Raw genomic sequence first — 12,466 nt, 5'->3', positions numbered from 1 at the left:
TAGTATAATCACAATGCCGAAAAGATTAGAATTTCAACATTCCCAGATTTATTTACACATTCAAGGATTTCTCCACTCCTTCCAACATACGTTTTACTCATTAACCACCGCCACAAGGATGGTGGTTAACATCGGTCGGGCAAGCAAGCATGAAAAAATGGTTGGTGTTGTACAGCAGCCACTCTGCTTAGGTAATAGAAAGCTAAGGTCTACATACAGAAACCTTGATTAACAGTGTATAACACTGGTTATGTCCTTTTTCTAAGAGTAAGTGATAATTAAGTACCTAGAAGATAAAGCCAACTAAAATCAGCCAGTCAGCCCATACTACAAAAAAGAAGTGCAAGGAAAAAGTCAAATGCAACTAGAGGAATCAATAAAACAACAGAACAGAAAAAGGATATTGGGAGACTTTCAAATAGTCCTTCTCAAAGGAAGCCCGTTACTGCTCGTGAAACTCCATGGGAAGACTCATGGCAGTTGATGTAGATGGTGAAAATTCAAATACCTGCAAATGAATTCTTAGTCACAAAACGGGTGTTACAATGCCGAAACCAAAGCAAAGCCCGCAAAGAATAGTAATTCCAATGAAAAGGAACAATTTTTCAATGCAATACATACCAAAGATTCCAGGACATCAATCCCACGGTACTGTACATCCAGGCCGTGGCTTCCAATGACAGCCTGTTTTACCTGTTAGCATAGGCCTGTTAGACATCAAGAGATACTTAAAGTAGAAACTGACAATAAGAACTGCAGTAATAAGTTGGACTACAAGAAGTCAATAAGAAGGTCACAATATATCGTTAAAGGTCATATTCTCATGACATCACAAGAATATTGTAAAGTATCCAGGCTCTTTTTGTTAGATATCTTGATATACATTGTTGGGCCCATCTCCTAAAAGCTTAAGCTTTTGGGAGAGCTAGTAACTTAACATGGTATCAAAGCTCGGGTTGCAATAGGTCTTGGGTTCAAGTCTCTCCCTCTGCATTTGTTCCCCGGTTGCATTATGCTTCTCCCCTTTCATATTCTGCTTCGTTCTGTCTATGAAAATTCGCATCTCCACGTGCAAGATGGGGTTGCACGTGAGGGAAAGTGTTAGATAGCTTGATATACATTGTTGGGTCCATCTCCTTACAGCTTAAGCTTTTGGGAGAGTTGGTAAATTAACACTTTTCACTTACACAAGAGTAAATAAGTACAGCACCATTAACTAGATCGCAGAGCTCTATGAGACGTATATTTCCCTAAACCAATAGAAACTAATGCTCCATGTAAACATCAAAGTTCATCTGTCTTGGTGCAATTGGCACTATGTTAAGGACCAAATAGATTGTGGGAACCAACAGCCATCTAGTTAGTGTTCTTTGAAAGCTATACTGATGCTAAAAAACAAAACTAAAAACTGTGCAATTAGTACCAAATACACATTTTACCACCTTCAGCTTTCATTCTCTCCCCCCTTTGATACCTACAATCATTGATATTTATTTAGTTGTCAAGTATATTAACAATAATATTGGTGATAGAGGTTTTGTATCTCACCTCACCTAAGGTGCAGAATTCAAATCAATTCTCCAAGTTTTATATTAACCCCACCGTACGTTGTTTACCTTTTTTTTCCTGCTTGCATGTATAATACAAATACATAATATATGCTCACCGAATTTAGTGCAAATTGTTTTTTTAATAAGTAAATCCTTTTGAAATGAAAAGCTCAAACTAATCTAAAAATTGATCCAAAGAGGGATAACATTCCCCTTTGTCCCAACTATACAAACTACTAACCAAATTACTTTTGATTTTAAACAGACGCTTTTCGATCCCGTCGAAGCATGTCAAATTCCTCTCACGCGGCCACGCCATATTGTTATTCACTAAATTTTCTTAAGCTAGAATACCTTCTTACACCTTCCCTTCATTTGTTTCCTTCTAATCTCCGTGCACAGAATGGGCAGAGAGGAAAATGACCAGAGAGGACCACTAGAGCAATTACATAGAAATGGTATGCTTGACGTGAAGGCTCAATCTAACTAAGTACAATTACATAGAGATGTTATGAATCTATGAGAGCAAACTCAAATCAAGCAATATAAATGTCAAAGATTCAGTCTACATGACCAATAATATTTGATCTGAAAATTGAATAACTCATAGCCCACTCTCGTAGACACTAAAGAGGCAAAACATTGGCATTTGAAGGAATCTTTTGTAGTATATGCAAATAGAAGTAATCTTGTGCATATGTCTACGCACCCTTTCAAACTCCTCTGCATATTGGTTTTGGGTTTTAAAGCATACGTTGATAGCTGACAATTATATCACTTTCCTGTCTCATGTGTGTAACATCAAAAATATTAAACATGTATCCAGATATAAGACAGAAATTAGCCCCCACGTATTAGATTCACATTTGCTATTGCTACTGAAATTGAAAAGGATGACAAAGACCATCTATAAGTAGCCAACTTAACAAAATCCAATAATATGAGAACATTTTGAAATATTATGAGTTCCAATAATCTGAAGATGACTAATTTTGCACCTCCCTCGGCATTTTAAATCTTTAGAGTCTACAACGACAGCTCAAATGGAAGTTTCTTCACAGTTTCATATATCCAATTTTTTCTTTCGATTCAACAAACGAGTCACCTTGTTACATGCTCAAATTAACTGACTACGCACTACCATGATAACATACCATTGAACTCTTCTGCATTTAAAATTAAGAGATTACAAAGAAAGATTACTACCCTAATTTGAATTACTATTAAGTCAAAATCTTCAAGATACAAAAAGGAAAACAAAAGTACTCGCTAAAACATGAATCTAGTAGCAAAAGGTATGCACATAAAGTTCCAAAACACTCAAAATTCTACTACCTCAGATTCCACCAATCTCCTTGAAGGATGGGCTGGATAGATAATTCAATATAAACATTGCACACAAAGTCTTTTATTGCCTAGGTATTGGATGGAGCCCTTTAAGGTCGCTTACATCTCACTAATGTCAACGCAATTTGCTGCATGGTGAACATTTAAGCACAGAGATAGAACTTTTCAATACTTCAGTTTATGATAACCCTTCCAACAACTAAGCACAATTATTATAAGCCTTTCAACAATCAAATTATTCCCGACTAAATTTTTCTTAGAGCACTACCAACATGATCAGCATGAAACCACACTCTATAATGGGCCTATTTTCATTCTCATTGCACATATTCATCCAGTACAACTCATTTTCCTGAAACACCATAACTGGAATTGATCTCAAAAACTCCATAACCAACCAATGTTAGCACTATTTGACAATGTCCCTTGGGATTAACCAGTGTTCTAAAAAAACAGCCTAGGTGGCCAATTAATTGGCGCCTAGGCACTAGGCGGTACCCCACTGTCGCGCCTAGGGGCCTAGGCGGTGGTCTAGGCGCCGGACCGATTAATCGGACGCTAGGCGCGATTAATCAGTTAGGCGGTCTAGGTGCTAGGCGGGTCTTGGCGGCTAGGCGGGATTAGGTGGTCGATTAATCAGTCGTCGGTGTATTTTTTAAAAATTAGGTCCTTAAAGTGTCGTGGTAACATAGTATAAGGGGCTATGGTGTAATTTTGACATATATATTTCTCTAATACTCTTTCCAGTCAGGATTGATTTCAAAAATCAAAGCCCTGAGTACTCAAACAGAGAGCAGTGAGCAGTTCGAACGATTAGAAAAGAAAGAAAGCCCTATCTCGTCGCCTCTCGCGCCCATCATCTTCACCTCTCGTCGCTGTCGCCGCTCCTCACTGGTTCTCTCTCTCTCTCTCTCTCTCTCTCTCTCTCTCTCTCTCTCTCTCTCTCTCTCTGTTTTGTATACTCTTTTTTCTTTCTTTTTTTGGTCAAACAAAAATTACTCTCCCCCTCAAGTATCAGGTTTTCGACAGTGTTCTAAATGGCGGCCTTGGTGGCCGCCTAGGCGCTTGGAGGCACCCCGCCGCCACGCCAATACCCCTTGGCGTTTGATTTGGCGCCCAAGGAGATTTGGCGGTGTTTGGCGGCCTTGGCGGATTTGGCGGCCTTGGCGGGCTCGGCGGCGTCTTTGGAGGCCTAAATTGTATACTATTAATGTAAAAGGGCTAGGATCAAAAGTATAAAAACTAAAAGGGCTTATTATGTAATTTTACAAAATCATATCTATATATATTACAATTACATTTACATCCTCATTCAATACTCCACGCTTCAGAGATTCAGACGAACGAAGCAGACGAACTCCTGTTGACACTATCGTCCCTCTCCGGCTCTCTCTCGCCGGTATGTCTCTCTCTCTCTCCCGTCGGTATCTCTCTCTCTCTCCCGCCGGTATGTCTCTCTCTCTCTCTCGGCTCTCTCGGCAGTTCAGTCTCAGCTCTCTCTCTCTCGGCTCTGTCTCTCTCTCTCTCGGCTCTCTCTCTCTCTCTCTCTCACAGTGATCATATACCTGATGAGTTTTTTTGAAATTTCTGAATTTTTGTATTTCTGATTTGAGTTTTTATTTTTTATTTTGGTATTTAAAAAAAAAACAGATTGTATAGCGACAAATAGATTGTTAAAAAAAAACAGATTATGACAGATTGTAAAAAAAAAATGTTAAAAAAAAAAAAACGCCGAATTGCTTGAAGCCGCCTAGGCGGCTTGGCGCTTGGAGGTGGGTCTCCGCCCTACTAGCGCCAAGCGCCATTTAGAACATTGGTTTTCGATAACCCAAAACTTGGATACGGGGTAGGGAAATAATTTTTTAAAAAAAAAATAGAAAATCCACTTAATGTTTAGGCGCCGATTAATCGACCTAGGCGCTAGGCGGTGCCCGGCCGCCCGACTACCACCTAGCGTCTTTTAGAACACTGGGATTAACCTTTCCTTGGGATCTATCCCAGCAAGAGAAAAATTTAAGCCACTCAGGCTTGCACACAAACAGCTTAATCCTACGCAGCTTCAGATTGCCAATGCAATAAACAATGCAAGTTCAATGGTAATATAAAGCCACTTAAAGCTTCAATTTGAGTACCCACTCAACAACCTCATGACAGTCCCAAGACTGAATCCATCTCGCAACTCTCGCCTGATTTATGATATAATTTGAGAGAAATCACTTTATTTTCATTTCTCATCAATTTTGAAAGGTAAAACAGAAAATTTACCAGCACAAAGGTTTAGGTCCCAACTCCCACACAGTCATAACACATTAAGGGAGAAAGTTGATATGGTCAAGTCAGGAGTAGTTTTGAACATCGTATTGCATTTAGTTTTTCTCCATTGAAGTTGAAGCAGTTAGTGCTTACATTTATAGATGTCTAAAAAAATTCAGTAAACTAAATAGCATCAAAAATATGAATGCCTAAATAAATTTCCAAGTCTTAATTACTTTTTAGTTTTCCTTTTTCTTCCCTAGATATTTTTAAGATAGCACAAATGCAAATTATGCTAATTGGAAGTAAACCACATCAAGAAAGAAATGACGAAAAGAATGAAGTTACTACAAAACAATATCTATATACACTATCTAACCTTTGCCCATTGTAATGAATTCACCATGGCTTGCTTTTGCTTTTGGCTTACACCAAAAGCTATGAGCTGGAAGATTACATGGGAAAACTAGAAATTTGATGGAGGTGGAGGTGGAAATCTGAAGGATCAAGAAGATCCTGCAATTCTGAAAAAGAGAAAAAATCAAAATCATCAATGAACAACCAAAAAAAAAAACAAAAGATAGAACAAACAAATCAAGATCAAAATACTAGACTGAAGCCGCCCAGAACTTGATGGCGCAAAATGAAAAACCCGGAACTTGAGAAAAACATTGAAGAGAAAAGGAAAGAGAAACCGTAAGGCTCTAAAATTAGATAAGCAAAAACCATACTAAAGAGTCCACGAGACTGAAGGTGCCGCAAGGGAAATTTGGATATGTAATAACAATATCCATTTGGGAACACTTGAAATAAGTTTGTTCATACTAAATGTCTTAGTAAATGAGACAAAAACATGCAACCTTGCCAACATGCTAATTCACACACACACAACATGGACATGTAGGAATTTGAAGAATGAAGCCTACGAATTACTGACTACATAAGAGGAAAGCGAGGACATATTCATGGAAAACGTAACCCAAGGGGATCAAAAATCTATTTCTTTGCTCCAATTTCACATTTTTAAGTTGAAAGAAAAATTAGAGCACCAGAGAGTAGATAGATAGATCGAAGACAGATAAAAAGCAGTCCATACCATAAACATGGAATCAAAGAGCTGTATGCAAAAACTTCACTTTCGCATACGATGCACAAAGAGAAGACAGATCGATTACTTGGATAAAATTAGATTCCAAGACTGATCGGAACTGAATTAGGTTTGTATTTAGAGTTAAAAACCTGGAAAAATTCCTACAGCTTGGGCTATGGCCAGCATCTTTCACCGATGAACTTGTTTGGTGGATGGATGCCCAAAAGAAAATTTTAGTATTTCTGAACTATAAATCTGTTTCTTTCATGGATGTAGAAAAGGCTAAGAGTAGAGACCTTGTGAGAGAAGTAATGATGGAGAAGACTGATGTGATTGTCTTCGGCTGGTATTTGGCGCCACATAACGATTGAGTCTACCGTTGTACGAGAGAGAAACAGAAGTAGCAAATGGAAGATGCAAATCTGTAACAATCAAAAAGAAGCAAGTTATGTACTAATATACGAAAGCCCAATAAAAAGAAAAGAACAATTGTGTGTAGGGTTGTAAACGAGCCGAGTCGAGCTTTAAGCTGTTCAAGCTTGGCTCGCATAAGATTAGGTCAACTCGGGCTTGAGTCGAGCTCCAAATCTTAGGCTCGAGCTCAGCTTGCCTTAGCTCGGAAAGCTATAGCCAGGTTTAGCACATGCAATAGCATGGTGGAGCCCTCATCTTACAGGTATCCTGCTTTGCTTAGTTTTGTGGAGGACCGATAAGGAACTAAAAAGGTGAACAAAGGGAGTTCATTTAAGCATGAACTTGTCCCACATCGGAAGAGGTAGAAAGCTTAAGAGCACTCATTTCCCTTCAAAGCTTCCTGGTGGACTACTCGTATGATCACGCCCACGTACCCTCAAAGGTAGCATTCATGACAGTCAAAGTAAAATTAGAGCATTCATAAAGTATATTATTATATAATGCCTTGTGCTTCGCACGTTTATGCGTGCTCACTGCTCATCGGTGTAATTGATAGTTGGGAAGCTAATATATGTATGTTGTTTGTATTTGTAGTGATGTTAAATAGAAAAAGAACATCATGAAAATGGAGTATGGTACATAATTATATTGATGATGGGTGAAAGTTCAAATTTGTAGTTGTTTGCAAATTCATACAAAATACACTGAATTCCAACAAAAAATGATCCATGGATCTTCTACTTTTCTGTGTTCCGTTGCCTCCAAAAAGATGCAGCTCAAAGACAACAAATATTGAAGGCCTACATGGGATATTATGATACTACTCATGACAACATATTGGACAGTGTAATCTAGACCACAAGAATAGTAGAGGTAATGTTTACAGACATAGTTCAAGCTGCATGTTGCTGATTTGAGGCAAGGAAAGAATATTATGTTCTCCAATCGGCAATTAGATTCTAATTACTACTTATTGAAGCATGACAGTTTAATATAGGTATTGCAAGTCATCACTCATACAAGCTCTGCGAAGAATGAACACACGTATTAAGAACCATTTAAGCATGTAGGGACATAGTAACACTGAAATTGCAAAATTCGTTCTTGTAAGATAGGACAAAAGACAATCTACACAGCAAATAAACTGGAAAACTAATCATCTATTAGTGATAAATACTATGTGCCCTCCAGAAGTTCAATTAGTCATTGGCAACATCTGGTGTAGTACTTTCAGTTTCAACATTTCAGATAGCATGTGGTTGCTCAAGTCCAGATGTTGAAGCATCTTCAAGCTGCCAATCTTAGAAGGAATTGGCCCTATGCCATTCGTGCAGCTCCAAATATAGACTGTTGACAGAAAGCATTAAAAAAACAATAAAAAATTTGCAATTTTGGTTGTGCCGGTGAAATATGAAATCTGCTTTACAAAAACTAAATAGAGTAAATAATTGCACAAGTCGTCATTTCCTTTGGAAATCTTTAACAAGAATGAAGAGAAATTATAGGAAGTGTAAAATTTGCCATATTAAGAAGCCGAAGAACAGCCGGTTTATTGAACTTCCTAGCGAAAAGGGAGCATGGAGGGGTTTCCCCTTGCTAGTGCGCCATTCTCTTCTGTATTCCATCTCGTAATGGATGTTATCTACACCCGACAAAGCACCAAAACATGTGGATACACCAGTCTTCAAAGGATTTTCGGTTGTGAACTGCACCAATTTTCAAGCCAGTGTTCATTAGAAAGCTGATTAAGCATATTAGACGCTATATTACCAAGTTTGAAACCTACAACTTTGGTTAGAAGTTAGAACAAGTTGTGGAGGAAAGAAACTTACACATTAGTTTACCAGAAGATGCTTATCCAAAAATTACAAATAAAAGCCAATTCCCTCGGTTATGTACAGATATAGAATTTTCTATTAACTAACACATATAGAATTTTCTATAAACTACGTAATGATCTTCTCACAAGCTTGAGCTTTTTGCAAAACAACTCTATTGAAGCACAGATGTAGCCTCAAACACAAACATGAGAAAGTGAAGAACTGTGAAGGCATGATTCCTCAAAGGTATTCGTTATAGGAAGAAAACACTTCTGTCGCAAAAAAGTAAAGAAAGAAAGATAAAGGAAACAAGACACCTTAATAGATTGGATCGATGTAGGAGTCATCCCTGCCGTATAGGGTCTTTGGCGGATGAAAGATCCCATGACTTATGACTCAACATCCTCCGTGCGATCTCACCTTCAAGTCCTTGCTGAATTCCAAAGGAAAGACTTAGAAAACCAGCATCAAAACTAAACCGGATAATTCATTCTATCCCAACCCGTTGGAACACAGACATATAACCCGCCATAGCATAAAAGGAACACATAATCCCTTGTGATGTGAGTAAATCAAAAATTAGGGGAAAACGGCAAGAATAATGGCAGCTAATAAAATGGAGCTTGGAATGATAATTTTGCTCTAATCCTACCATAAAACACACCATGAAATATGAAGATAAATTTCTTGGTTTTAAACATATGTTACTGTCAGTCCAATTCGCAATTTAGGTCAAACAAAAAGGGCTTTATTTATTTTCTGGTCAAACAACAGGAGTGTAAAAAATCAAGTCACCTTCTAGTGCTTGGGACAGCACCATTTCGTGGGCACATCTGATTGTTGTATCCAATACGGCCCCAGATCCAAACAGGATGCATATTCACTCATCTATTATGCCCACATCAATAAACTGGACTTGCGTGATAAAAAAATAATTTACTTGACGTGCACATTCTTTTATTATTCTAAGATCAATCGAATCAAAGACTAACTAACATAGCAAAAGATCAAAAACAATTCATTTTCAATTGCTTTTGAGATAACCTTTTCCTTTAAAAATTGCATGAGGAAAATGGATACCGAAATAGATAATGGAAAATTGAGAACAGATCGATTAGGGTTTCTTCCAATGTTGTGGTCATTTTGGTAGTTTGACAAAGCATAACACATCCTTTAATTCTAATATGAAGACTCCGATCATTCTTTGCTGGAAACAGTTCTGTAGATGAAGCCACTTATGTCACTTACTCATGTTTATTTGGTTATCCACTAACTCTAGTAGATCAGTCCAACACATTCTACATCCATCCTTCATCAGAGCACAAAAATATTACGAAGGAAGAGGCGAAGGACCATCGTTTACTAAAATTTTTCCTCATAAAACAAAAAAATGAGAGGTATATGACAACAAAACCAAAACCCTAGAACAGATCGTCACCAAAAACCCATCATTATTATTAACAAAAAACAATCATTACTCCTAGCCAAATTTGGTGTACAGCAAACAAAACAAAAATGAACAAACATTCAACAAGAAGAATCACATAACTGAATATCATGGAGAGAAAGACCCAGTGTCGAATATCGTGGAGAGAAAGACCCAATGTTTGACACGAAACCAAAATCCAACTAGTTACCTGTTGAAATCAAAATACAGAAATCAAAATACGGGATAGAATTTCAAGGGAAGAGACAGCCCTAGCCTTTGAGATGAAATAAATCAAACCTGGACAATCCCAATTCGTGGTACCTCTACATTCATAACATTGCCGTCTGGCTTTGAATTTTTCTTGTAGGCTTAGATATTAGGGAAAATTCATACAATAAAAACTAACCACGTATGAAGCACCGGTACGCCAAAGAAAGTCGCCGTATGCATACCGGGTACCGGTACGCGTGCGTACGGCCATTACGGCAAACACGTACCGGGTACGAGGCAGTATTTGGGGACAGCGCTGGGAAACCATCTGGACGACATCGAGTAAAGGCAAATAAATTAATGTTCTGTTCATGTGTTTACCTGAATCGATGGGTCGGCGAAGATGTGATTAGATAGTCTATGACAGATGGAGACGCTGAATCGAGGCTTGATTGTTCGATTGAGAGACGAATCACCGGTAGTTTCTCTCTCGGTTCCCTACTAATCACCGTTCCTATTCGTGTGTACGTGTATCGACGATTCAGAACTGCAGCTAGGGTTTTACTTCGCTGTGTTGGAAACAAACAGGGATTTTCATATGTAGTTCTATGGAGAAACGTAAATCAATACATGCAGAGAGAGACAGAGAGAGTGAAGACGGTGGCGCGGCGCATCGCGGAGAGAGAGAGAGAGTTTGAAATTTGGGCGCTCCTGTTCAACTTGAACTTCGTTGTACCGTTGCTACGGCACGCGTAGGGTTTTGTTCAAAATCTCCCAAATCTCATAGGCTACGACAAAATAAAGAAAAGATTTTACAAGATATTCCTACTAACGCCTATCAAAAAAAATATACTCCTACTAACGAATTTAATTTCTTTCGTGAACGTTTTTTACTTTAAGTCCTCGTTTGATTGGCAGAGTAATTGCAGGAAATCGAACTCACTATACCTAATTCCAAATAATTAGATGTGTTTCTAAAATAACTGTTGGGATTATTATCCCCTGTATTAATTTTCTATCCATATATGAGGTACTAAATAATCCCGGAAGAGGTGGGATTGGATAGGATTAACAAAGAAATGATTGTTATAAAAAAATATTCGGATGATATTGGAATTATTCTCAAAGTTATCTTATGTAAAATATATATATCAAAATAATGTCTTTCCAAAATATTTTTAATAATAAACTATTTTCATAATTTTTTTGGAAAATATTTTCCAAAACTTTCTTTTTCCCAAAAATAATTCCAAATTAGTTTTCACAAAAAAAAATTTGGTAAAAAATTCAAAAAATATTTTTCAACAACCAGTTTTTTTTTTTTTGGAAAAAAATCTGTTTTCAAAACTCTTTTCAAAAAAAAACTAAATACAAAGACTATTTTCAAAAAAAAATTTAAAAAATTAGTTTTTGCAAAAAAAAAAAAACCCTTTCCAAAAATAATTCGTAATAAAACTTTTTTGTTAATTATTTTTGGAAAACTATTTTTTTTGGAAAAAAATTCAAAAGTTTCTTTTTTTCATAAAAAAAACTTTAAAAAAAAAATTGTTCCTTATCCCATATGAATCAAACATGGAATCCCATAGAATTATAATAGATGAAATTAATCCAGGATAAAAAGTCCAAGGACTAACAATCTCAGGACTATTAATTTACAAAATTCTGCAAATCAAATGAGGCCTTTTAGTATTATCAACCCCCCTACTTTTTTGGACCTTAAGGTTTTATTAGTGAGATTGAGTCCCCAGTCTAGCATTTATATAAGAGTAGTGCTATGTGTACCGACCAAAACATACCGATGGTGTACCGACGGCCGCGCCGGGCCCACTCCGGCCACCAGACGACCGATTCGAGCCGTCCAAAAATTCTTTAAAAAAAAAAATGAGGGGACCTTCGGCGAGAATCCACGGCATCTGATATGCGTAAGTGCTCGATCCAAACACCCCATTTTGAGCACCTACACACATCGGATGCCGTTGATTCTCGCCAAGGGGCCCCTCGTTTTTTTTTTTTTTTAGAATTTTTGGACGGCTCGGATCAGTCGTCCAGTGGCCGAAATGGACCCGGCGCGGCCATCGGTACACCGTCAGTATGTTTTGGTTGGTACCAATATCATTTTCGATTTATATAATGCCCGTGATCTCTATCAAATCAAGACATCAAAGTCATGCATAGGTTAAAAGATACTTAAAAAAAATTACAAGATTGGTGTTCAACTTGGGATTGAACAACAATGGCTAGATCCACAAAAAGAAACCAGAGATGGATTTGGACACATAGATAAGAGCAGAAAGATGGAAGACATGTTTACCAGTTACCTTGCACATCTACAGCAAATCCAACTCCTAGTGAC

At 37.5% G+C, this 12,466-nt stretch overlaps 1 long non-coding RNA gene across 1 annotated transcript; it reads right to left on the bottom strand.

Moving 5' to 3' along the window:
* Positions 1-7: 7 nt before the first annotated feature.
* LOC131303653 (uncharacterized) lies at positions 8-10,660 on the bottom strand. The gene is made up of 3 exons (XR_009192116.1): positions 10,495-10,660; positions 622-693; positions 8-508 (listed from the first exon to the last, which is right to left on the bottom strand). It is a non-coding gene; the product is annotated as an uncharacterized LOC131303653 (long non-coding RNA).
* Positions 10,661-12,466: the final 1,806 nt, after the last annotated feature.

The sequence above is a fragment of the Rhododendron vialii genome, chromosome 10a, assembly GCF_030253575.1.
Source record: "Rhododendron vialii isolate Sample 1 chromosome 10a, ASM3025357v1".
Lineage (NCBI taxonomy): Eukaryota > Viridiplantae > Streptophyta > Magnoliopsida > Ericales > Ericaceae > Rhododendron > Rhododendron vialii.
Note: the sequence above shows the minus strand (reverse complement) of the source record. Positions and strands in the feature narration are given on the sequence as shown.